We start from the raw sequence: 27,469 nt of genomic DNA, 5'->3' as shown, positions 1-27,469 counted from the left end.
AAATTCTAAGCTCACTCCCATCACGTCGGTGCTGACTCACAGCAAACCAATCGGGAAGAGCAGACCTGCCCCTGGGCGGGTTTCTGAAACCGTCTCTTTCTACCAGAGCAGAAAGCCTCCTCTTTCTCCCTTGAAGCATCTGGTAGTTTTGAACTACTAACCTTGTGGTTAGCAGCCCAACCACTATACCACCAGGAAACGAATAAGGAATAGTTACACTAAAAAAAAATTGTAAAGGCTAAACCACAGCTATTCCTATGGTGCTTTTAACAATTGTGAGCTTCACAGTAACCATGGTCACACACACACACACACACACACACACACAGTATGGAGGTGCTGGGAATTATTATAATCTATGAGGCTCAATTAGCAAAGAAAAGGAGCATGTTAGTCCAGTAAACACACACACACACACATACACACACACACTACACCACACAATTCTGCTATCAGAATCTATCCAGGAGAAAATATAGTCGAGCGAGGAACTAATTTGAGAAACATAAAATATTTCTGAGTGCTAAAGCAAAATCCCTTCCCCAAGAGAAAGTCAACAAACCAAAGCAAAGCACTTCAATTAAATTAAAAGATTCATTCTTCTTTTCAATATAAAAATATTCCCTAGTGGTGTAAACATCGGCGTGGTTGAAATATATCATCCATGGGAAGGAACATGAATCCTGACCTTTTCTGTTGCCTTTGACATGGTCTGATTTCATTGATTCTATGATTCTTTGCTTACTTTAATTATCACTTACCAAAACTCATTTCCATCCACGAATTCCAACTCATGCGGCCTTGTAGGACAGAGTCGCACTGCCCTATGGGGGTTCAGAGACAATCATCTTTAGGCATCCTTCTCCACAGCACCAGAAGTCATACTTTTGAACAAACGGTCTCTCTGTCCGTTTTTTGTGACATCTAATTTCTCAAGTTCTAATTAGGCTATTTTCTTAAATACCTCAAGGCTGGACATATGATCCTTACAAAAAGAAATATTATTTTGTGAAATCCTGTGATTTTTTTAGCCTTCTCTGATGGCTGAAGGGTTCATGGGTTTGAACCACCAACCTTTGGGCTGTGTGCTCTCCTTGGCACCTGAAATTTGATACTTGGAAGGCTTCTAAAGAAAGCTTTCTTCTAAAGTGACACTATTTTTCTTGACAGGCCCATTGTGTGAAATAGACTCACCATTCCATTACCCCTGGACATCAAATTGTTGGGAGCCTGAGCTCATCCCCCTTGCAGCGTGTCCGAGCCTGACAGCTCCTTTACAATGTTTTGAAATTCCATTATCTCCAGTCACCTCTCTGACCTGCCCTCGCCTTGTGCGGGGAGGCTACCTGAAGCCTTTCCCTTTTAGGAGCCTTTGAAAACTGTTGTCTTCCATGTCGAACTAGAGTTGGAAGCCAAGTAACTTATGGTGAATTTCTTTTCACTTTCGCCTAAATTCTCTCAGTAGACAGACCCAGTTGCCTCAGTAAAGGATCCAGCAAAAAGATAAAGACTACAATCAGGGTGCTTCGCTTGACTCAGCAATCCCTGTGAGAATTTGGACCTTAAGTAAACATGCCAGATGCCGCAGGCCTATGCCAAACGCCTGGCATGACAACCAATGACAGGTCCCCCCTTTGCCAACGTGGAGATAGGGGCTCCTCTGTCCGCTTTTCTCTCCAAGCTGGGCTCGTAACCTTGGCTGCTAACAGTGGCAGAAGGGTCAGCCATTCCAGAGGCAACTGATAGCTTTGGGTGACGACGACGCCTTTCAATGAGCTCTTTGCTCGGCAGAGCTTGCCAGCCTGTAAATTGACACACGGGCCGCCCATCCGCTACCTCAGACAGGGCAAAACAGGCAAATATGTGGGGGGGCGGTGGGGGGGAGAGACAGCACTCCACACAGGCAAGTAACACAAACAAATCAGAAAAAGGAATGAGGGGATGGGTCGACGGTGGAGGGTGGAGCGGGGCCTCGGGGAGCCAGCCAGCCCCGAGCTCCAGCCGGAGTAGACAGGTGGAATGTGGCAAGGACAGCAGAAGACACGCTCTGACGTGTCTCTTCCTGAGGTTGAAGCTCACTCACTCACCCTAGGACCCTACCTAGGGTGACGCTTACGTTGCTTTGCTGTCTTCCTGAAATACTAAGATTGGCACCAATTCCATGTGGAATTGCAAGACAATACGTATGTTAGACTCAAAAATGCATCAAGGTGTTAAAAAAATTAATCTTGCAAAAACAATAACTAGGCATGTTTCCCCCGCTCCATTTTCTTCTTCTATGCTGCTTCGGAGACGCAACAATATACAGAGCAAGGTGCCCTTTCTTTCAGACGTCACAGCCTATGTGAGAAGAGCTTCTCGGTAACGCACAATGGACAGGGGTGTAACGCGCATGATTCCGCGGAGAACACTGATTTCTTGCAGGTGTGTGGGCAGCATGCACAGCTGCTTCTGGAAATCTAATATGGGCACAACACTTTATCCGTGTCGGCACATGAAGGCCTGTCATCCTTCAGCTGAAAACCTCCTGGAAGAAAGTTTGGCCCTTGGCACCAGGCACGGGTAGCAAACAGCCACGGCGGAAGATTATTTCCTGTTGAGAAATCACCTTGATAACAAGTACTGATGTTGGATCTCCATAACAGTGTGGAAGCAGGCCTCAGGAGAAAATGTAGAGAAATTAATATTTCTAAGACGGCACAAACACACCCTTTTGACATCCTCCTTTCACCTCCCAAGGTAACTCCGCTGGAGATACCATTACCAGGTACACTGTTTAATAAAAATGAGTAAACGATGCTACTGGAAAAAGAGAATGCCTTGGTGAACCCATGATAAACGTCCATTCTTTGATGCAGGAGATGAACTGCTCTTCCCAGTCCCTGCATGGGCCACCACCAACCCATTCTCTGAGGAGGCTTCTGAGCTGCTATGAGGATGAGTAGGTTTCAGTAGAACTTCCAGACTGGGAAGACTAGGAAGAAAGGCTTGGCCATCTACTTCGGAGAATCAGGGGGAAACCCTGTGGAAAAGATCACAGCAATCCAATCCATGTGTCTGGGCCGAGCCCAACAGTAGCTAACAACTGAAAAGGGCTGGGCTGGCTGGGAGGGTGGGGGCTGGGGGCTGGTAGTTTGTATTGACTCTTCTACTGATCGAAGTTACCGTCGGATCATCCAGCTCTCTGTTTTGCCAACACAGTTGAAAAATCCTAAATTCAAAGAGTAGCAGTATTTTTTTAAGGCTCAGGATAGCATTCCGGTATATGCCTCTAAACTGAAGAAAAGCGCATACCGATTCTGTGTGCACAGACAACGCAATGCAGGAGAGTCGATTCTAAATCCTAAGGACCCTCACGGAATTTCTGAGGCTTTACATCTTCATGGGCGCAGAGAGCCTCATTTTCCTCCCACGGAAGTGTTGGTGGGTTCAAACTGCTGACCTTTGCTTAGCCCTGAACACACACACACAAGATCATTCTGTGTGTTTGCTGCATTGGCCTTTCATTTGCTCTTCATTCTTCTGGAGGATGACAAGATCGCATGTGGGCCTCACTGGGTCCTCGGGCTGAGGTGGAGGCAGGCACAGAGGTGGAGGCAGGACACCACTTGGTGCTGGGGCTGAAGTAACCGAGGCGAGTCAGGAAGCACAGGATTTGAGCAAGTCAATGAAAACAGAAAGGACCATTTCACAGGTTTGGGGCTGACAGATTGGATGGAACATGACATGCACATGAATATGGAAGAAAATTTAAAGAATAAATTTTTATTATCTGAATGATCATTCTTACTGAAAAATACAAAAATGCAATGGCCCCCCTTTCCCTTCACACACATATTTAAGTATCAAGATTTGTCATTTACTTAGCACATTTTCTCTGTGCTTAATATTTTATAGGAGATCTCAAATGGTATGAAATCTCACTTGTACATCTGAAATAGATGGCATTTTTCGTGTTTGCGTTTTGTTTTCTGCATAACTCTTATCATTAAGAGTCCTAATAACATCATGGGGTGCTCACTGGGCTGCTAACCAAAAGGTCTGCTGTTTGAAACTACTAGCAGCTCCACAGGGAAAAGATGAAGCTTTCTAGACCTGTAGAAATTTGCAGTCTCCGAAGCACACAGGGACAGCTCTATGGCGTCACCGGAGAGCTGTCCTACGCGTCTGAGTCACTGTAAGTCAGCATCAAGTCAATGGAAGTGAGTTTGGTTTGGGGAATATGACTATTAGCAGCAAAATTAAGCATAGTCACTTGGCTCATTTCAGACCCGGTCAATGACCACTGTTCCCTAATTCCAGCAAAATATGTCCATTTTAGTTTCTCCAGACAGTGGTGTGAGCAAGTAGGACAAACTGGGCGACCTCAAAAAGTAGACATGTACTTTCTAATAGCACCGGATGCTGGAAGTCAGTCCTCAGCCATGCTATTCCTTCTGAGGAACCAAAGGGAGAGCCAGCCCGCGATCTCTCTCCCTGACACTCCTTAATGCCTTAGCTTGTATTAGCAGGACTTGAACTTTCACCCTTGTCTTCCCTCTGTGTCTCTCTGTTTTCTTTTTCTTTCTTTCTTTTTTTATTTTACTGGGGGCTCATACAGCTCTTATCACAATGCACACATACAGTCATTGTGTCAAGCACATTTGTACATTTGTTGCCATCATCATATCTCAAAACATTTGCTCTCTACTTCAGCCCTTGGTATCAGCTCCTCATATTTTCTCTCCCTCCCTGACCCTTCCTCCCTCAAGAACCCTTGATAATTTATAAATTATTATTATTTTGCCAAGTCTTACACTCTCTGATGTCTCCCTTCACCCACTTTTATGTTGTCCATCCCCCAGGGAAGGGGTTCTATGTAGATCACTGTGATTGGTTCCCCTTTTCTCACCCACCTTTCCCTGACCCTGTTGTCATTGGTACTCTCATTATTGGTCCTGAGGGGCTTATCTGTCCTGGATTCCCTCTGTTTCTAGCTCTTATGTGTACCCATGTACATACTCTGGTCTAGCCAATTTGTAAGGTAGACTCTGGATCATAACAGTGAGAGGGAGGAAACAAAGAGCTAGAGGAAAGTTGTATGTTTCATTGATGCTATTCTGCACCCTGACTGGCTCGTCTTCTCCCCGAGACCCTTCTGTAAGGGGATGTCCAGTTGCCTACAGATGGGCTTTGGGTCTCCACTCCATACCCCACCCCATTCACAATGATAAGATTTTTTGTTCTTTGATGCCTGATACCTGATCCTATCTACACCTCGTGATCATACAGGCTGATGTGCTTCATCCATGTGGGCTTTGTTGCTGCTCAGCTAGATGGCCACTTATTTAGCATTTAAGATCCCAGGCACTATATCTTTTGATAGCCGGGCACCATCAGTTCTCTTCACCACATTTTCTAAGCACCCATTTTGTCTTCAGCGATCTTGTCAGGAAGCTGAGCATCATGGAATCCCAGGTTATTAGAACAAAATGTTCTTGCATTGAGGGAGTACTTGAGTAGAGGCCCAATGTCCATCTGTAACTTGATACTTAACATATAAATATATGTACATAGAACTATTTCCCTATTGTCATAATATAAATATATTTACATATGCCCATGGCTATATGCCTCCTAGTTCTTTCCTCTTGTTCCACTATCATGTTTGGCCTTCATTCGGGTTTCACTAATTCCTCTCAGTTACATTGCCCTTGACGAAGCCCCACCAGGCATCCTACACCCTCCTCGCCATCAGTTTTGGATCACTTGTTGTTTCCTTGTCCCTGGGTTTGTTAACACCCACTTCCTCCCCCCCCCTTTCCCTCTCCCATGTCCCCCCCAGAACCATAGGTCCTGTTGTTATCTTATCTAGGTAGACCTGCAGAGACAATAATAAGCACAAAACCAAGGCAGAGCAAAACAAGAAAACAAACAAACAAACAACAAAAAAACCCAACCAACAACAAAAACAATGACAAAAGAAAAAAGGCCTGTAAATAGCTCTAGGTCTGTTTGTTGACTTTTAGGAGTGTTTTCTGGTTGAGTCTGATGGGGTGCTTGAACTCCCTGGCCCCAAAGTCTATTTTTGGTATTCCCGGGGACGTCATTGATTTGCTCCCCTTGCTGCTCTGTTGCACACCCTTAGCTTTTGGCCCTGGTGTGGTGGGATCAGGTTGGGCACAATTCCTGCACTATGCCTCCTGTGTTGTCCCTCATAGAGACATGAGTCAGTGAGAGATTGTCTTGTGGTGAGGCCATCCTTATGGACCTCTCTGTACATTGGCTGCTCTGAGCAGCAATATCATCCTCGGGACTTGGTGGGCCAGGGTGTGCCCCACTCTCTCTTCTTCCCTCTTCCTTTGCTCCTGTGTGCTCTGATCAGATGCGCCCCTCTCCCTGAGTTGTAGCTTCAGCGCTGTCCTCCTCTCCTCCTCTTTATAAGTACCGCACAAAGATCGGGTTAGGTCCCACCCTACTCCAGAAGATCTCATGATAATGTCTCCAAAGGCCCTATTTCCAAACAAAGTCTTATTCGTAGGTCTTATCCAAATGCTATGACTTCACATCCTTTTATCTTTTGCAGGGGTGAGTACACAATTCAGTCCATAATATTCTTTTACAGTTAGTTTGCTCCAAGCAGAATCCAGGTGCATTATATTTGGTTGTTATGTCTTTAAATCACATTTCACCTAGAGTCATCTGCCCACATCTTCCTTTGTGTCCTTTGCTCAGTCCATTGACTTGTAGGCAAAGTAGTTAGCTTGTAGAGGCATTCCACGTTGAATTTGTGTGTGTGTGTGTGTGTGTGTGTTGTGTCTTTGTGCTGTTGTTTCTTTGACAATAGTTTTAAGCTTGGATGACTAAAACAATATTAAAGTCTAAACTCACTACCATCGAGTTGATTCCAACTCAGCAACCCTGTAGGACAGGGTAGAAGTGTCCCTGTAAGTTTCTGAGACTGTAACTCTTTACAGGAGTAGAAAGCCTCATCTTTCTCCCTCGGGGAGGCTGGTGATTTTGAACTGCTGACCTTGCAGTTAGCATCCCAGTGCATAACCACTATACCACATGGTTTCTCAACAGCAATATTAGAACCCCTGATATAAATAGGGTAATTTTCACAAAGAGTAATTTAAGAAGAAAGACAAGTTCAATTTTTGAAAGTATTTTTATATAGTTCCTCCTAGAATGACTAGTTCATTTAGATTCAAATACATTATTGATAAGTACCAAAATAGGAAGAAAAACAATTTAAAAATCCCCACCACTTTTCACCCAGATTAGTCTCTTTTATATATTTTTTAATGGCTCAGGCTTACAAACATCAAAAAGCAAAAGCATTGAAACGCTAGGAACACCTATTTATTTTAATCCCTATTGTTTATTCCAAATTTCTTTGTAGTTTTCTAAATTGTTTTAAAGAAAGTTCAAATGAAAACACTTTGTGCTTTGACTCTCTGTTAAAATGAAGAAAAGGGGGAAATGGTTAACACATTATCTTTACTAGCATCCTCTTTTCTATTTCTAGAGAAAATATTTTCGATGAAAAATAAAATGTCTCATCCTCCCTGTCCTCCCAAACAGTGGAACACAGCAGTGTCTTGGCTAGTCAGGCTATGTTCTGGCCTAAAGCACTCTCTTGGGATCCCGGCAAACAAGCCCCACAGGCATATCACACAATTCAATAGCTCAACCATAATCATTTTTTTGTCTTGACACTTCCCTGTCTAGTTCCTAAAAAGCAGCCTGATAGCAGAGTGGTTATGTGTTGGGCTGCTAACCACGAGGTTAGCAGTTCAATACCACCAGCCGCTCCAGCGGAGAAAGATGAGTTTTTCTATTCCAGTAAGGAGTTATGGTCTCTGAAATCCCTAAACTGCCACGAGTTTGGGAGGGTTTTGTGTTTTGTTTTTTCCCTGAAGACCCTGTTCACTAACATTCTCATGTGCATTTTGCTTAAGTCCACTTATATATAATGCCCACAGAAGAGTTGATGAACACATTAAATGTCCCTGATGTGCCTCTTGCCTATTAAGCCCAGAATAGCAATGCAATGAAATGACCAAGACAGGGTGCGTGCACGGCCTGTGTTCAGCAGTAAGCCTCAGAATACGGCTCTCAGGACGCCGCTATGGCACGTGAGGAAGTCGAGGCTGCTAAAGGAAAGGGACTTACTGATCACAGAGGGAGGATGGCCCAGCTATAGGATTACAGCAGCCTGATGCCAAAGCCCCGCCCCTTACCCAGACAATGTGCTCTAAGCACCTGCGATACGGCCACACAGTAGCTTCTCCCTCGTCTTAGTTTCTCATCTGAAAGACAGAATGTCTGACCCTAGCAAGCACCTCAGCGGCATCATTCTTTTTAAGAAACTCTCGCTGCATAAGCATCTTACTACACATCTAGGTGAAGTCTTGCATTCACACCGTTCTTTCTGAAAGGGAATGTAGAATATCAACTCGTGATAGGCATTGTAGACTTTCGCCGTCGTTGAAGTGTGGCAAGGACCTAGAAATGCCACCGCCCCTCCTTACTCCTTCTACATCCCAAGTGTCCTGGTTGCTGCTGGCTACCCCTCATTCCGTCCTCACTCCCAGCAAGCGTGGGTGCAACAGGGCTCAACACTACCCAGCCTGGGCCGTCTCCACAGAAGTCCCCGCGTTGGAGCCATGGTATCACTGGATCTCATTGGGGATTACGTTTGAATATTTTGATAATTATCTGTTATGAATTGAACGGTGCTCCCTCCGCAAATTACAGACTCGTATCCTCACCTCTGTGCCTATAAATATGAATCTGTTTGGAAAAAAAGGAATTTATTTCGTACCAATCTCATTAGGTGCGGCGGAGAGACACAGAGACCTAATGACAATGAAAGTGTTAGGTAGGAAGAGACAGGGACAGGAGGGTAGTCCCTCTGCAGGCCTGAAGGCCCCCTACAGGAGGTTGGAAGAGAATCAGGGGAGCCCTTAGCCAGCCCTAAAGACTACTGGGCATGCGCCCATTCTAGCCCAAGCCAGGTGGGCGGTACACCTGGGCAGCCCAAACTAGGCCCAGGTGGGCTTAATTCAGCCAGGGGGTCAACAAGTTCCTTCAACCATGCCTCCCAGCCAGAGGCCTCACATACCTTGACCGCATGACCGCTGGCCCCTTCTTCACCCTTCGGCTCCTGTCCTGTGCCCGCTTGCTGTGCCGAGGTCTCTCCGGCCTCAGGCCACCACACGTGGGTGTGCAGTCCCATGAGGTTGCCCGTGTTTGGGGGTGAGCCCGGCGCAGTTTACATGGGGTTTGGCACGCTTCCTAATATGGCTGGATTTTAACATTGGTAAAGCGGGACACCAGCGGGACATCATTGATAAAGCTCATATCCTGGCGAAATAGCCACATGGCAGCCGAAAACCGTATACCCTAGCTTGTCGTGCATTCTTTCCAAAAATCGAGACTTTTTTAAAACGCCGCGGAACTCGGGAAAAATTGTTCAAAAGCCGGACGGCTGGTCACCTGACATAGCGTGTACCCTTTTGAGACTGTAACACCTGAAACTTCTTCCGTCCTTTATAAAAACCCATTTGGATCACAACCCAGGTGTGGAATTCTTTCTAGTGAGAAGCCTAGTAGAAAGGAGTCATTTCCCACCTGAAAAACCTAACAAAAGGAGAAAGCTTTACTTTGATGGATCGAGCAAAGAGCAAGCTGGGGCCAAGAGTCACTAGGGCAAGCTCCTGGAAAGGGGGCATTTACAGTTTTGTATGCACATACGAAAAAGTGGATTGAGAGGATTGTGAGTATGTGGCTGATTTCCGAGAACTGGTCATTTATCTGCTTTAGGGTGGGGTTATGATTCGTGACCAGGAAATGGCTTATCAGATCTTTCACTTTTGAAAGTTGGTGAAGGTTGATCTGGTGACGTCTTTTTGGGGCAACCGTTTGTTCCTTCACCAATGTTTTTTTCCAGGGTCACCTGAAGGTGGCGACTGTTTTTTCTGCATGTATTCAACGGGCAGATAAGGCTTTAACCACTTACGGTGGGATATTTTCCAGAGAGGAAAGGGCTCCAAAGAGATTGATTACCTGGAAGGCAAGTACAGGTTCATGGCCCGTAATGTGTGAGGAAGTGAGTATTTCAACAGATCGTATCCTAAGGGTAGGCTCTATTGGGCAAGCTGTGGAATTTACTGCACTGCAGATGGCTAAACTGGTTGGGGAGTGATTTCAACTTTGTTATCTTGCGAAGGCCATATGAGAGTATGTAGATTCTAAAGCTGATCATACCTCAGTCATTACCCAAAAAGAAATAAGTCCAGAATGCCCAGCTATGCAAAGGAAAGCCAAAGCTGCCCTGCAGGCACCAGAAGCTAAGGTACTAGCTCACAGAAGGAATCCACGTGGATCATTAAAAAAAAAAACCCAACTATTCTTTCAAGCCACTCCCTGTGGTGTCTATTGTTACAACAACACTTAGGTGAGGATGAGCCTGTCCTTCCAGATTCCTGGCTTCCTTTGACAGCTCTTCTTTGGCATCATGGACTGCCTTGGGGTCTTTGCATTGATGTTACAAATTATAGAAATGTGTTTCTTAAAAGGGGTGCATGGGCTTCACCAGCTGCTAAGGGGGTGCTTGGCACAAAGATGATGATGACATTTTAACATCCTCTCTCTTTTCTCCTCAATGAAGACCGGACTTTAGCGACAATGGAAGGCTCACTTTCACTTCAGTAAGAAGAGTCCATTTTGTGTGTGGGGGGGTGGGGTGGGGTGGGGGGGTCACTCTTTGCAAACCCCACAGCAAACCCACTACTGTCCAACCTAGGCAACGCAGAGTGCTCTGCTGGGAGAGGGTATAACTGCCCCATGGGGTTTCCAAGGCTGCCGGCTTTATGGAAGGTCCCCTGGTGGTAGGGCGGCTAAAGTGCCAGCCTGCCGTTCTCACCCACCACGAGGGAAGGCTAAGTTCATAAAGATTGTAGCCTTGGGAACCCAGGGGGCAGTTCTACTTTGTCCTAAAGATGTACCGTGAGTCAGAGTCTAATGGATGGCAATGAATGTGGATTAGTAATTTTTAAAGAAGCAGATTGCCACATTTCCTCCCACAGCGTGGCTTGTAGGTTCAAACCACCAGCCTTTTATGATAGAAGCGGCTCAGCTGTGGTACCACCAGGGTACCTGAGGTGAACTTTAGAAGTAGGGGAAGGTGGAGGCAGGAAGGATCTGGTTTTCCAATCAGTTAAGTTTCACCTGAAAGCTCAGCCCCACCCACTGTGAGTCAGCTCTGCCCAAGGCCGAGGTAATCAGCACTGTGAGGAGCTGGGCCACTTGGTAGAAACCAGGCTCCATTCCTGGTCTGGTTCTTATCTATTCTGACTCCTGGTTTCCCAGATGCGGTCTGCCTCCCTCACCCTTTATTCTTGGTTTTCTGATCTGGGGGGGTTGATCCTTGACTCATTTCCCTGGGCCTGATTCTTTGGGTGCCAGAGCTCCTCTTTCCGGCTTGCTCTCTGACTAAGGCATCTCTCTAGAACTGGCCTGCCGGACCGGGGAGACCTGCCTTATCTCCCTGCTTCCTGGCACCCTAATAAGGCAGAAAGGCGTGGTGAATCGGGTCAATCATGAAGAGGAAATTTTGAGATGAAATAAAGAGCAGATCATGAAGGCAATAAGTAAAGTCATAACTGAAGGATATATCAAATGATCAATGAAAAGCGAGTGGCCATAAAGCCCTTGTGGCACTGTGGACTAGGCATCAGACTGCTAACCACAGGTTAGCCGTTCAAAGCCCCCAGCCACCCCTCCGAGGGAGACGGACGAGACTGCCTGCCCAGAAGGAGCAGCACCTTCAGAAACCCTGTGGAGGATGGCTGTGGACCAGAAGGGAGTCACTGGCTTGCCTTTCGTGCTGAGCAGTGTACTTGAGCCATGCACCCCTGAATGACCCCGGCACAGAGTGATGGCAGCAGCCACACCTGTTCCCAGCTCACACTGGTTCCCGACGGCACTCCCAGCACAGTCTTCTGCTAGCAGGCCTCTCTGGTGTTTAAGCTGTTTTACATGCCCCTCAGGAAGCATAGGTGTTCTCTGGCACCGTCTAATCAATGTTCAACAAATTAGTCCTCTGGGTTGCAAAAGAAGATCCTTGCAGTGCAGGGGCTACACACTCAGTGGATGACCAGGTTGCCTGTTGGAAGCTGTGGCGGCCTACCTTTGTAAAGATTGACAGTCCAGGAAACCCGCTGGGGCCGGTCTACTGCGTCCCATAGCGTCGCTAGGAGATGCGATCAAGTCCATGACAACAGATTTGAGTTTTGTTCCCTCTGGCAGACAGGCTAGGTATAATGCAATGTTCCGTCACTGCAGTTCAGTCACTGTTCACGGAAGTCTCCCCTCACCCTGGCCACCGCCACCGCCACCCTTGCCAAGGCACTACTGCGGGGGCTGCTGAGGAAGATGGCCGAGCTTCTCATCTTGAGAGCCCACGGTCTCTCTTGGGTACTCACAGCCCATGAGGGCAATCTTCTTCAGGAAATCTTCAAGATAGAAATGGAACCTGTCATTTCTACAAAGCGCAGACTTGCCAAGATTCCTTTTACTGCCATCTTGTGCTAATAAAAAGTTACTTGAAAAGAATGGGAATTGTAACGTGGTAGTTGAAGCTTAAGGCAATACCCATGGGAGCTGCTAATTTCCTCTTAATCGTTGTGACTCAAATGTTTAATGGATGCCCTGAAAGGAGAAGTGAAGGGGACAAAAGGATTCTCCCATCAATTTTGCCTTAAATCGTTAAACAGATGTGAATGTTTATCCATGCACTAAACCTGCTGTATTGAACTTCGATGACAATAATGTGAACAACAGTGAACAACCTTGCTATGAGATGGTAATTGTGAAAATACTCCCCATGTAACAGATCGAAGCTTGGTGACAGCCCTGTGAGATTGAGACTACTCAAACCCAAAACCAAACTCACTGCCATTCAGCATGTGTATTCATGGTGATCCTATAGGGCAGGGTAGAACTGTCCCTGTGCACTTCTGAGACTGTAACTCTTTACGGGAGTAGGAAGCCTCATCTTTTTGCCATGGAGTGCCTGGTGGGTTTGAACTGCTGGCCTCCAAGTTTGCAGCACATAACCACTATGCCACCAGGGCGCTGGGATACTACTAATTCACTCATTTTTACAGATGAGGATCTGAAGCATTATGCAGCAAGATTTTAAGAAATATAACCATGAGGAAACAGGAATATTCTCTCTTGTTAAAGGCTTCAATGATCTGTTCAGCTTAATGCTCCCATTACGATGAATCCCTTTAAAAAATAATAAGTCTCCTCTATCAGTGCTGTGGGTTTTGACCCATAGGAAATTGCAAAATTTTACTAAATGAATTGAATGCGTCAGACTTTTGAAAAGCTCACTCCCTGCTGACTGCCATCAAGTTCATGCCAACTCGTAGTGACCCTACAGGCCAGGTAGAACTGCCTCTGAGTTTCCTAGACAGTAACTAGGGGAATAAAAACCCCAGTCCTTCTGCCTTGGAGCGGCTGGTGGTTTCAAACTGCCAACCTTATGGATCACAGACCAGCTCATAACCCCTGTACCCAGGGCTCCTAAAAACTATAATAAAATAATTTTTTTAATTCTAGAAATATCAGACTATAGTGCATATAGCAATGATCGGTATTTCCTGAAACTTTTCTCCCGTCGTTTGCTGTGTGGGTCTGTGTGTACTTTAGATAGTCACGTAACACATTGATTTGCAGTCATAACGACTTTGGAAGCACTGCTCACAGCTTGTGTTTGGCCCAGGGGTAGGAATGTGCACATGAGGGCCCTTGCTGAGTTAACTGGACCCGGTCAGAGGAGTCTTACCGTGTCCCTTATCCTTATCTGAGTTATCCTAGTACTTTGTCTCGGGCACAATGGCAGCTATCTGCTCTTCTTTCATTGTGAGACCTCCAAATGCATGTTATCTTCATAGGGAGTTAAACACAGACCTTCAGAAACGGAGCCACGCACACACGCAGCTGGATTCTCTTGTGATGAGAACCACAAAAGGATGATGACAACTGCGCTTCTTTGTCCTCCTGCCACAAATCACTGCTCCTGACCAACCTGCAGGCATTTTGCCTGGAGTGAGGATGACTTTCCCTTGCCTAGCAACCGGCAGCCCTGGTGGCAGAGAGGGTTAAGCAGGGGCCTGTTAGCCACACCATGGGTGGTTCCAACCGCAGAGCTTGAGTCAGGGTCTCTATGAGAATAGTTTCCTGGGGGACGTTGCACCGGGAGCAGTCGCCCTAACTGAGGCTCTCCCTGACCTTTCCCTAGGTTGTACTTAGGGGCATCCTTACTTGCTCCTCAAAGTTCAAAAGTCTCCCGGTGATTGACTGCCAGCTTCATCGTTCCGTGCTCCTGGCATAGGAGGAACCAGCACAGTTTCAGATCCAGTATTCGATGTAAAAGGCTTTCTTAAGGTGTGTACAAACACTTTGGAACGTAATTTGAACAGACCTCTTTAAAAGTGAGCGTATTTAACAATTTCTTCAAACAGATGCTTAAGAATAAGTATATGATGCACGACACATTGGGGGACCCGATGCTTTCAGAATAACTCTATAAAGCAAGAATGAAAAACAGCAAACCTTAAGAAAACAAAACTTCTGGCTTTTAAATGTTGTAATCGGACCCTTATTCCATTCTGGAGTCACAAACTTCCCGGGTTCTGCTCCACATGACAGCAGCACACCGTTGTCTCCCACCCCTAAGCCTTTGTAGGAGTTGCTTCGTTAGGATGTGTGCTTGTCATCCATTCTCCAAAACCAAACCAAAGTCACGGACAGCGAGTCCATTCTGAATGAAAGCAGGCTGTAGGGCAGGGTACAACTAACTGCTTCTGTGAGCTTCCAAGACAGTAACTCTTCATGAGAAGAAAATGCCCAGCCGTTCTACCAGGGAGCGACTGGTGGTTGGCAGCTGCTGACGGGTTACCACCGTGGAACCAGGGCTCCAGGAGCGCACAGGAACATGGGAACCCTGAAGCATGGGCAGAAATTTCAGAAGGAAAGAGCTGGCCGCTGCCAGGTTGGGGAGATGAGAGGGTCATTCTCCTGATGGCTATGGCACAGCCCAGGCAGGGGGCTCTCAGAGAGGCACCTCATAATGCTGCCACACCGGCAAAAGGAAGGAGGTGGGAGGGGCGCGTATTTGCCTTAATATGCCACATTTCTCTTGAGACTCTTCAGGTGGCTGGAACCTTAAGAAATTGGATGGTGGTATTATCCTGTCTGGGTCAGAGAGGGTCAGCGTGAGTCAGAACTGACTCACCAACACACCACAGCATTTATCTAGCACAATGTTGCTTTATCACATTCTTCCACGATGCCAGACAGTGAGGCAGATATTTTGCAGGAGTTGTCTTACTTAATTCCTAAAGCATCTCAGGAGATGGCTCTCCTATTTTCCCATTTTGCAGTGGGAAAAACAACAAGAACAACAATGACAAAAGCACATAGGAGCTTAATGTGAGATGTCAACTGTCACAAACTTTCAGCTGTGGGCCTGGAAAGCAAACCAAGGTCTGGTCACTTCAAGACCTTGCCCGGCTCCAGGTGAGCACCCACGCTCCCCACTGACCTATAGGGATGATCGGTAATACGAGAAGGTTAGTGTCCAGCCGCAAATAAACTTACTGCTGCTCTGGGTCTTATTAGCACTTTTGTGTGCCAAGATGACTAATGGCCTGCTCTACCCACATACTAGATTCCCTTGACTCAGTGTTCAAAGACAATTTTCTTTAAAAAAAAAAATCACATAAGTATAAAACAAATAAAGGTAAATGATTAATTTTCTCTCTCTTTTTTAAAAATCATTTTATTGGGGGCTCATACAACTCTTATCACAATCCATATGTCCATCCATTGTGTCAAGCACATTTGTAAATGTGTTGCCATCATCATTCTCAAAACATATGCTTTCTACTTGAGCCCTTGGTATCCGCTCCTCATTTCTCCCCTCCCTCATGAACCCTTGATAATTTATGAATTATTATTATTTTTTCATGTCTTACACTGTCTGATGTCTCCCTTCACCCACTTTTCTGTTGTCCGTCCCCCAGGGAGGGTGTTATATGTAGATCATTGTGATTGGTTCCCCTTTTCTCATCCACTTTCCCCTTCACCTCCTGGTATCGCTACTCTCATTATTGGACCTGATGGGTTTGTCTGTCCTGGATTCCATGTTTCCAGTTCTTCTTCTTATTTTTTTAATCATTATATTAGGGCCACATACAACTCCTATCACAATCCATATATACATCAATTGTTTAAAGCACATCTGTACATTCATTGTCCTTATCATTCTCAAAACTTTTGCTCTCCATTTAAGCCCCTGGCTTCAGGTCCTCATTTTCCCCCTCCCTGCCCGCTCCCCCACTCCCTCATGAGCCCTTGATAATTTATAAATTATTATTTTGTCATATCTTGCCCTGTCCGATGTCTCCCTTCACCCACTTTTCTGTTGTCCATCCCCCAGGGAGGAGGTCACATGTAGATGCTTGCAATCGGTTTCCTCTTTCCAACCTATTCTCCCTCTACCCTCCCAGTATCGCCACTCATACCCCTGATCCTGAAGGAATCATCCGCCCTGGATTCCTTGTGTTTCCAGCTCCTATGTGCACCAGTGTACATCCTCTGATCTAGCCTGACTTGCAAGGTAGAATTCGGATCTTGATAGTTGCAGTGGGGTGGGGTGGGGGGGGGGGGTGGAAGCATTTAGAAGCTAGAGGAAAGTTGTATTTTTCATTGTTGCTACATCACACCTTGACTGGCTCGTCTCCTCCCCTAGACCCCTCTGCAAGGGGATCTCCAGTGGCCAACAAATAGGCTTTGGGTCTTTACTCTGCACTCCCCCCCACCCATTCTCTATGATAAGATTTTTTTTTCTGATGATGCCTTATATCTGATTCCTTTGACACCTCATGATCACACAGGCTGATGTGCTTCTTCTATGTGGGCTTTGTTGCTTCTGAGCTAGATGGCCGCTTGTTTGCCCTCAAGCTTTTAAGACCCCAGACACTACATCTTTTGATAGCCGGGCAACATCAGCTTTCTTCACCACATTTGATTATTTACCCGCTTTGTCTTTAGCGGTTGTGTTGGGAGGGTAAGCAACATAGAATGCCAATTTAATAGAAGAAAGTATTCTTGCATTGAGGGAGTACTTGAGTGGAAGCCCAATGTCCTTCTGATACCTTAATACTAAACCTATAAATATAGGCACATAGATCGATTTCCCCATCCTCATATATAAATATCTGTGCATATGTACATGTCTTTATCTAGACCTTTATAAATGCCCTTTGTCTCCCAGCTCTTTCCTCTATTTCCCTTGACTTTCCTCCTGTCCCACTATGTGTTGCTAGTTCTTATCTGTACCCATGTACATGCTCTGGTCTAGCCAGATTTATAAGGAAGAATTGGGATCATGACAGTGGTGGGGGAGGAAACATGAAGGAATTCGAGAAAAGTTGTATGTTTCACTGGTATTATATTGGACCCTGACTGGCTCGTCTCCTCCCCAAGACTCTTCTGTAAGGAGATGTCCACTTGCCTACACATGGGCTTTGGGTCTCCGCTCCATACTCCCCTCATTCAGAATAATAAGTTTTTTTGTTCTTTGATGCCTGATACCTGATTCTATTGACACCTCATGATCACATAGGCTGGTGTGCTTCTTCCATGTCAGCTTTGTTGCTTCTGAGCTAGATGGCCGCTTGTTTATCTTTAAGTCTATAAGACCCCAGATGCTATCTTTTGATAGCTGCGTACCATCAGCTTTCTTCACCACATTTGCTTATGCACACATTTGTCTTCAGTGATCGTGTCGGGTAGATGAGCATCATGGAATGCCAGGTTAATAGAACAAAGTGTTCTTGCATTGCGGGAGTACTTGAGTAGAGGCCCAATGTACATCTGCTACATTAATACTAAACCTATAATGCACATAGATCTATTTTCCCATCATATATAAATATATTTACATATGTACATGCCTGAATTTAGAACTCTATAAATGCCCTTTGTCTCCTAGTTCTTTCCTCTATTTCCTTTTACTTTCCTCTTGTCCTACTATCAGGTTCAGTCTTCATTTGGGTTTCAGTAATTCCTCTTGGTTACATTGCCATTGATCAATCCCTACCAGGCCTCCTATGACTCTTACATAGATATACACAACCCTGGTACAGCAATGGTTAAGCACCAGACTGTTAAGCAAGAGGTTGGTAGTTCAACCCACCCAGAGACTCTCTAGGAGAAAGATCTAGTAACGTGCTCTCTCATCAGGAGTACAGCCCACACAGTTCTACAGGGCAGTTCTACTCTGTCACATGGGGTGGCTCTGAGTAGAAATCAACCCAAAGACACACACAACAGCCACATAGGTAAAGAAGGTCACAAGTGAAGGATTTCATTTAACTCGTTCAGGATGGAATTGGTTAAAATAGCAACAAGTTTCACACAAACAAACAAAAATCAGAGTCAAACTTAGATCGGGAATATTAAACGAATGTGCAGAAAAGGTCAAAGCATGCTCTTTGAGTAGAAAAGAAAAACTAGTGGAACCCTCATTCTCTAGAGGGCAGAGGTGATTTGCCTTTTCAAGTGGTATTTTGCATCATGATCAGTTTTTCAGAATTCCATTGAATCCCTACCTTTTCAAGAACAAAGGTTACTTACATTTTGTAAAGACTGCATTGGGTGGGGGGCAACTGACCTCCTCCAACTCCAGAAAGAGGGGAGAGACCGCCGTCAGCATCAGCACAGGGCTACTTCCTGTGGAGCAGGGGTCAGACCCTCCTTCTCTCGCTCACCTGTTTTCCCAATTCTGATAACCACTGTCTTTCCAATGGCACTCTCTGCTTCCACTTATGTTCCAACTCTCATTGCAATAAACAAAAATTCACTACCATCAAGTCAATTCTGACTCACAGAGACCATATAGGACAGAGTAGAAGAGCTCCTGTTCTCGAAACGTGGAGGCTACGTGAGTCAGGAAAGGCCTCTAGCTTAACATCTGGCCCATGGACTTGAACCAGACTACACTTCATCACTCTATAATGTGAAAGTCATTTCCTTGATAGACATTTCTGCTTCATAGAAGTCCACCTTGTGATGACGCTGATGGCGATTCTCTCCCCAGCATTGTGAAGGTAGGGTTCAGATGCCACTGCCACGCAAGTTTTACAAAATGCAAGTAACCTTCGTTCTCTAAAGAAGAGGGATTCAGTAGAATTCCAAATAACTGATAATTATGCAAACTATCACTTGAAATCCAGGCTAAGCCAGAAAACATAACTAGCACACTAATACATTTCATATCCTTGACTACGGTCTGTGAGTTCTCTGTGGCTGTGACACTGGTTGGACAGTGGTTATGCTCTGGGCTGAGAACCACAAAGTCAGCAGCTCCAACCATCTGCGGGAGAAAGACAAAGCCACCTACGCCAGTGAAGAGTGACAGGCTTGGAAACCCACAGGGGAAGTTCCACTCTCTCCTACGGGAGTTGCTTCTGTAGAGAACCGATCCCTCCACAATTAGGGAAATAAAAGATCAGGATGCATTATCAGAAACAACTCAGGATAGAGTCCTTCCACTGGGACAGCCTCATCTCAGTCATGCCTCCAGGGCATGACTTCTTGGTTCCATAGCCTCTTAACCTCTACCCTGATCAAGGAAGAGCAAGAAAGCTCTTTAGCTCCACCAATAAGTGCTGGAGAGCCCTGCTCTTCCAGCAAGCCTCCTGCCCACAGACACTTGGCTTTCTAGCTCTGTAGACTAGGATGGTGGCCATGATGACTCCTGATTCCGTTGTCTCTACTACCACTGTTTTTCTCTCTTTGCTTCTTTCTAGTTTTACTGAAAAATAGAAAGTGCTATAGCTCGTTTGTGCTCTCTCTCTCTCTCTCTCTCTCTCTCTCTCTCTCTCTCTCTCTCTCTCTCTCTCTCTTTCTCCCCCTTTCTCTCTCTCTCCTCAATCCTAGGTCTAGGAGGTTATCAGCACAGGATCCTAAGTCCAAAGGACACACTTCACTCATGGCCGTTCTTTTTTGGTGGTGATGAAATCTCCTTTTCGGCCTCTTGAATGGCCTATTTTAAATCTAATGGGACAGAAAAAAGCCAATGAATCCACTCATTATAATTCCATACACCTTATTTGCATGGTCCCCTCCCACAAGGGTGCCACACACATTGCTTACACTATTATCCAGCTATCTAATCCCATGGTGAGTCACAAACCTCTCCTGCATGATCCCACCTAACCATTTGGTAAGAGTTGCAGGGATAGAATGGCTCTTTAAAGTAATTCACAGGATGATATATTTTTCACTTAACATTTTATTATTTTCTAAACGTTTTATTGTGGATTGGGTAAATGCTAACAGAGCAGATCATCAATTTTACATTTACATTGTTTCCTCTCATTAATTGCAATCCCCTCAGTGTAACATCACCCATCCCACTTCCTCCTTGTATTTCCTGTCCCCATTCTCCTTTCTGAACCCTTCTGAATTTCATCCTTGGAAAAATGTTTCCCCCTTGATTTATTATGTTAAGTATGCACATCAATAGTGTTCTTATTCCCTTTTTAGACAAGTCCATTGTTTGGTAGAAAATTAAACCACAGGGTTGAGTTCAGTTCCAAACTTGAAGCGAGGCCAGGACCGCAGGGCTTCCACTCTATCCAATCAGCAAGCCTCCCCTTCGTCATGATTCTGGGTTTTGTTCTATAACCTCTGCGTCTTAATGCGCTCCTTTTCAGAACAGTTGGGGGCGGTGTGGAGCACCATCTCAGGGTCATCGATACTGCTGATCTTGGGGTCTATTTGTGCACTGCACTAATTGTTTTCATGTGTGTTAGATTTTCTTTTCTTTTTTAATCATTTTATTGGGGGCTCATACAACTCTTATCACAATCCATACATACATCAATTGGGTATGTCTAAAGCACATTTGTACATTCATTGCCCTCATCATTCTCAAAATATTTGCTCTCCACCTAAGCCCCTGGCATCAGCTCCTCATTTTTTCTCCTCCCTCCCTGCTCCCCCCTCCCTCATGAGCCCTTGATAATTTATAATTATTTTGTCATATCTTGCCCTGTCTGACATCTCCCTTCACCCCCCTTTCTGTTGTCCGTCCTCTTGGGAGGAGGTCACATGTAGATCTTTGTAATCCTTTTCCTCTTTCCAACCCACTCTCCCTCTACCCTCCTAGTAATGCCACTCACACCACTGGTCCTGAAGGGATCATCTGCCCTGGATTCCCTGTGTTTCCAGTTCCTGTCTGCATCTGTGTACATCCTCGGGTCAAACCAGAGTGTGTTAGATTTTCATCACTATTCTTTCCTCCAGACGGGAGAGACCAATAGCACCTTGGAAGGCTGCTCACAAGTTGTAAGACCCCAGTCAGTACTTATCAAAGAAGGATGTCATGGCTCTGCTTGACATGCAGCCTCATGAGGAGATCATGAAAGATACAGGTACTGCAGAAAAATGTGGTGAAGAAACTGGATAGTGCCCAACTATCAGAAAGAATAGCCTCTCTGGTCTTAAAGGCTTGTCTTGGAACAAGCAGTCATCTAAGAGAGGCGTCAACTAAGCCCACGTGGAAGAAGCACAGCAGCCTAAACGATCCAAGGATTGTAAATAACATATTTCAAATCCGAAGGAGGGACTGGTACCAGAGCTTAAATTGTGACACTGCTTTGCACACAGCTATGGACTACAGTGGAAAGCCAAAATCCATAGGTAAGGTCCACACATAGATAAAGACTCTGGTGAATTCCCTCTGACCACAGCCAAGGTATGTGAATGACCTTGTTAGCAGACAGAGAGCATTGCAAAGTCAACTTTGGTAGTTAGTTAGGTTAAAATGTAATATATGATTTGCTCTTTTGTTTGACCCATTTAAAAGTTGGCTCAGTGGGGGAGGGGAAAGTATTGATTGAGCCTCACGTGAAGCTCTTCTGATCAGACACAAGGAATGTGAATCGCCTTGTTATTATACAGAGGGCATCGGAAAATGGATTATTGTCGATGTAGTGAGGTTAAAGGTCACACCTTATCAGTCAATCTCCCTTTTGATCCATTTTTAAGCTGTCCTCATTTCTAACTTTGTCAGCCTTCTTTTTGGTTGAGACGTTTCTCTGTTTTACTTTGTTATTGTTGTTAGGGTTTTTATTGTTATTGCTGTTATAGTGGTTGTTTGTTTTGCGTGTGCTTTTCTGTATGTGAAATCCAGGATTGGCAAATCTATAGAGAAAGTAACTGGATTCATGGTTTCTTGGGGTTATGGCCCTGGAGGTTTGGGGAAATGGAGAGCTCATAACAATGATTGCAAAAAAGAAGAAAATATTCTAAAATTATGATCCCGAATGTACAGCTCTTCTTTATGTAACTGAACTATTGAATTGCATGATATGTGGATTGTGTGCCAATAGGACTATTAAAAAACCAAAAGAATTATGTCGATTTTGTGGAGTGTTATATATCAATTGACCTTTGTATCCCTTAAGATTATGGTCCTGAGCCTCTAGTTCCATTGGTTCATTCCCCCAAGGTGCCTGGTTATTAAAGGATATTTTGCATCGATTTTAGTGTATTTTATTTTATAAAAATATATAGAGTTATTAAAAAGTGTTTCCAAAAGCAGTAAAAGTTATGAGTCAGGTAACCTAAAAAGGTGTGCTCTGGACTTTGCCCTGTAGATTCTGCATAATGCTCATGGGCTAACTATTTCCTGCCTGCATTTCTCAATTTTATTGGAAGACAGTCCTGTTCAGTCTCATTGCCACTGAGTCAATTCTGACGCACAGCAACACGATAGGTCAGCATAGAACTGCCTCTGTGGGTTTCTGAGACTGAAGATCTTTACAGCACTAGAGAGCTTTGTCTTCCTTCTGCAGAGTGATTGGTGGGTTCAACCTGTGGACCTGGTGGTCAGGATCCCAAAGAATAAGCCACTGTGTTACCAGGGCTCTTCTCTATAGGAACATACTCACTGCCATCAAGTCAGTGCTGACTCATAGCAACCCCATGTCATTTTCCAAGACTGTCACTGTTCATGGGAGTGGAAATCCCAGTCTTTCTTCTGTGGAGGTGCTGGTGGTTTTGAACTGACAACCATGGGGATCACTGCACCACATGTAGCCACTACACCACCAGTGCTACATCTATTGAAACATAGCCATCCCATTTGTTTCCTCATCATCTCTGGCTGATTTCACAGGACAGCAGCAGGACTGAAGTGAAGGACAGCGATCTCGTGACTGGCAATGCCTCAGATCTTGGTTATCTGGTTCTTGACAGAAAAAGTTTATCAGCTTCTACTCCAAACAGTGCTTGATTTTCCACTGAAGCTCTCATTTTCCCTTATGTAGGGCTCATAAGTTAAGTACAACTGGTAGGAAGGATTCTAGGGATCTTTCTGTGGCACCATAAATCAGGCTAGATATTTGGAAGAGGAGAATGTGTGCACTCCTCCATCCTATGGCCCGGTGGGTCATACATTGGACTGTTTATGAAGTGAACTACTAATGGCAAAGTAGGCGGTTCAAACCCATCAGCTGCTCCCTTCATGTTTACGGAGGCAGTTCCACACTAAGAGTCGGCATTGGCACGATGGTAGTCGTCCATCCATACGCACTGTAGGTTTGCATTACTAGCGTGACGTGACCTTTACTTTTAGCATTGGCTTCCGTGACAAAAGGAGAAGAATTGTGTGCAAAGGAGCCTTGTTCTGTCCTTGCTCTGGAAGACATAGCTCCTGGGCTTTCCCTCCATTTTGAGATATATAAAAGTACGGTACACATCATGTAATGTTGTCAATATTAATGCTTTGCTTCTCCATTAGAAGAGGTACAGCTTTTAAAAATTCAGCAATATCAGCTCATTTGTGGTCAAGAGTAAACCCCATCATAAAGCCAAGTCGGAAGTCAGCTATTTGAAACCCTGTTAAGATCATCATTTGAGGACCTATTGTCTTCCTGATGCGATTTCCACTGCTCTTCACCAAAAGTCCTTCAACGTGGGTCTGAATCAATCTCTTCACATTGATGAAGAAATTGGGGTTCCGTAGGTTAAGTAGCTTCTTTAAAAACTCACTAGCTGATAAGCAGCAGGACTGGGATCCCCCTTCTTGCTGCAGAGTTCCAGGACAAGGATGACACTGGTAGTAAAATGTTTCTTGCGGTGAACATATACGTAACAGGACATCTGTCACCTCAACAATGCCTCCACGCACAACTCAGTGACAGGGATTTCATCTTTCACGACGACACCATATTTTTTTTAAAAAGATTCTCATTGCATATTAAGTGCCAGGATAATTGGAAATGACCCAAAAGGCCAACCCTTACAGATTTTAAACAGTCCAGGATATGGGAAAGAGATAATTATGAGCAGAATTACAATGAGTTACTTACCATTGGACTGTTGGATTCCTGGCACAGGGGGAGATTTCACTGGCCAGTCAACCCTGCTCTTCCTTGCAATCTGATCTTGCTCTAATGTGTTTTTCTAATGCTCTGTTGAAGCGTCCTGTAGCTTGGATCCACAGAGCACAGGCGAGGAGAGCCATCTCTCTACATGTGGAAATCGGCAAAAAGAAAGGGGGAAATCTCAGGAGAAAATAAATGGAACCCGTTTTCTCTCTTGTTGGTTATCACTATTAGGTATTGATTATGTGTGTTGGCTGAAATAATGAAGAGCCTCAGCTTGTTTCTCAATCCCTATAAGAACAAGAACAATGGAGAATGTTCATGGAGTATAAAACAGGAAGGGAGGAAAGGAAAACAAACCATGCTTACTCTGACTGTGCTTGAGAGCTAACACAAAGCCAATTCCACATCTGGATAGTGACAGCAGAGGTTGAATGTTGCAGAAGAGTTTTCCCTGCCAAAAAAATATTCCTGCATTACGTGCTATTATGTGATGTGTTATTGGGCAAAACAAGAAAAACAGGGCATTGTCTTCAGAATGCCCGAGTTAAATAAACCATGTGTTTCCTGAGCAAGGCCTTCACCTTTAGAAACTGTTCATCAGATGAGAGCATTGAAATGTGGGGTGGATGAACCTTGATTCAAACCATGGGGCGTCCGTGGGTGTGAGCCAGGTCAAAGCAAGCTTTGAGGTAGGTGCAGCGATGGGATACCGAGGCCTGCTCATCGGAATACAAGTCTGGAGGTTTCAGAATTCGGGAGAAAAATAAAGCAAGATGTGCAAGTTGACACATAAAATATTATGTTGAACAAAGACACAAAACTCTGTGTAGAATAGCTACTTCCAGGTCTGGTCTTGAGGAGGGAAAGGAAAGGGGAGTTTAATGTTTGAACATGGTATCAAATGCAAGTGTACAATCATGTTGACCTAAAAAATTATTTTAATTAAAAAAGAGAAATTTGATGGACTGGGGGTTGATGACAGTATGGAAGTATTGTTGATTTTCTCAAGAGTAATAATGTTGAGATGGGAGGGGGAAGTGTCGTCAGATCTGCAGCTACTTTTTTTTTCCTGTAGCTACTTTTGAATGCTTAGCCCACCTTCCCTCCAGCCCTGATCTTGATCTTGCCCCCGACAGACTCCTTCTTGCTCCGCAAGCTCACAGAACATATCAGGGGAACAGGATTGGCGTCCCTCACGGGTTGCCATTTTGATGTGTACGTCAAAGAGCAGACTGAAACACTGACCAGTCCTGCCTGCATCGTTCTCACGATTGCTCTTAAGTTTGAGCCCCTGGTTGCAGGCACTGTGTCGATCCATCTTGTCAAAGGCCGCCTTTGTCTTTTTCTCTGTCCTTCCACTTAGCAAGCACGCTAGTCCTCTCCTGAGAAGGGGCTCTCCTGACATATGCCTCAAGTTGTTGAGATGGGTCAAAGAAATGGAAAATACCACCTTGCAAAGTGTGTGGACCTAGACGGAGCCTGTGTCCAGGCACAATAGCGTCATGTGTTAATATTTTGTTTAATAAATGTTGCTATGATTTGGTAGGAATTCCTTTTGACCTACCCTCATATGTATATATATTTATGATCGTCCCTGGAGGGAATAACTGGTTAACGGCTCAGCTACTAGCCTAAACATCATCAGCTGGAAACCACTCAAAGTGCCTCCAAAGACAGCCTGCTTCTGAAAGATCACAGCATTGAAAATCCTATGGAATCCACTCAATGGCAACTGGCAACAATATCTGCTTATTACGCACACAGCGTGCAGAGACGCGGTACACTACTAACAAGTGTTGGCGCTGCATTGAAGATGTGTAGGGGCTCAGTATTAGGCTCTTTCGATTCTTCTGTATATTTGACTTATATGTGTTTGAGAACAGAGTACTTCATAGATCTCCAATCTTTCTACTCAAGGCTGATGTAAGTAGCGATTAGATGTAGCCATATTATAATATCAGAAATCGGATAGCAAGTCGTGTGTGTGTGTGTTTTAAACCACAGAAAAGTGTTATGGATAGTCTACAGTGGAAAGAGTTCTCCAAAAGCATTTCTGTCTGTGACTATAAAAAACCAGGGCAGCCATATTAAGTGTCGCCAGACTCTTTAAACTACTTAATCACTGTCCTAATCACCGTACCTGCTTGGCTGGCAACGCAGTTTAAAAAACTCAGTCGCCATATTTCAAACACTTCTGGAATCTATTCTTAACGTCAGCACACATGAGACTCTTAAAAAGCGATGCACAGGGGGACAAAAAGCCATCTGACTTTAATCCCCTCTCTTGCCACTGCCCCTGAGGTGGCAGTGACTCAAGGAGAAAGTATGTCCCTGCAGGCCATTCTTTCCCAGGCCAGGTATGCCGCCCTTCCAGCCCGCAGCTGCCTCTCCCGGTGCTGTTAATGATCGCGCACCCAAAAGGTTTATGAGCCCTGCTTATTGTGTTAGACACAAATGCTAATGTTTCCCACACTGGACGGTTCTCTGCAGGGGAAACCATGTGGCTGAGGTGTGGGAGGGAGCCAGTGTGAGGGAAACAACCTCCCGAGGTAAATTTAGCAGAAGTTAACAAAGTACCCGGAGCTTCCTCTTTGGAAATGGTGAACCGTGCTGAGACCATGTCCAGGAGGCATTTTTCACAGACCTGTGTGTGACTGCTACGCACGGCATGAACTTCTCACCCAGGCGTTCTGGAAAATGGTGTGGACTTGGCTTTTCCTGGCTCCCAGCCAAGTGGAGGGATAAAAGTACGTGTGTATGTTAAAGTGTGATGAGCACAATCATCATTTTTATCTGAAATATTTGAGGGAGGTGGCGGGAGACCTTATCTTTTCCCTTCCTCTGACAAGGAGGGGAATTGAAAGGAAGGGGCCTGGGTTTCTGCAGAGCAGCCTGCGCTTACTGGGTCTGAAATCTCCGGCTGCACATAGCCTGTAGGTCACATTGGCAAACATCCCAGATGCCCAGACTCCGTTTTCCCCCTGCTGTTTTTCAGCTCAGTG

The sequence above is a fragment of the Tenrec ecaudatus genome, chromosome 11 (genome assembly GCF_050624435.1).
Source record: "Tenrec ecaudatus isolate mTenEca1 chromosome 11, mTenEca1.hap1, whole genome shotgun sequence".
NCBI classification, from domain to species: Eukaryota; Metazoa; Chordata; class Mammalia; order Afrosoricida; family Tenrecidae; genus Tenrec; species Tenrec ecaudatus.
This window is presented reverse-complemented; position numbering follows the sequence as displayed.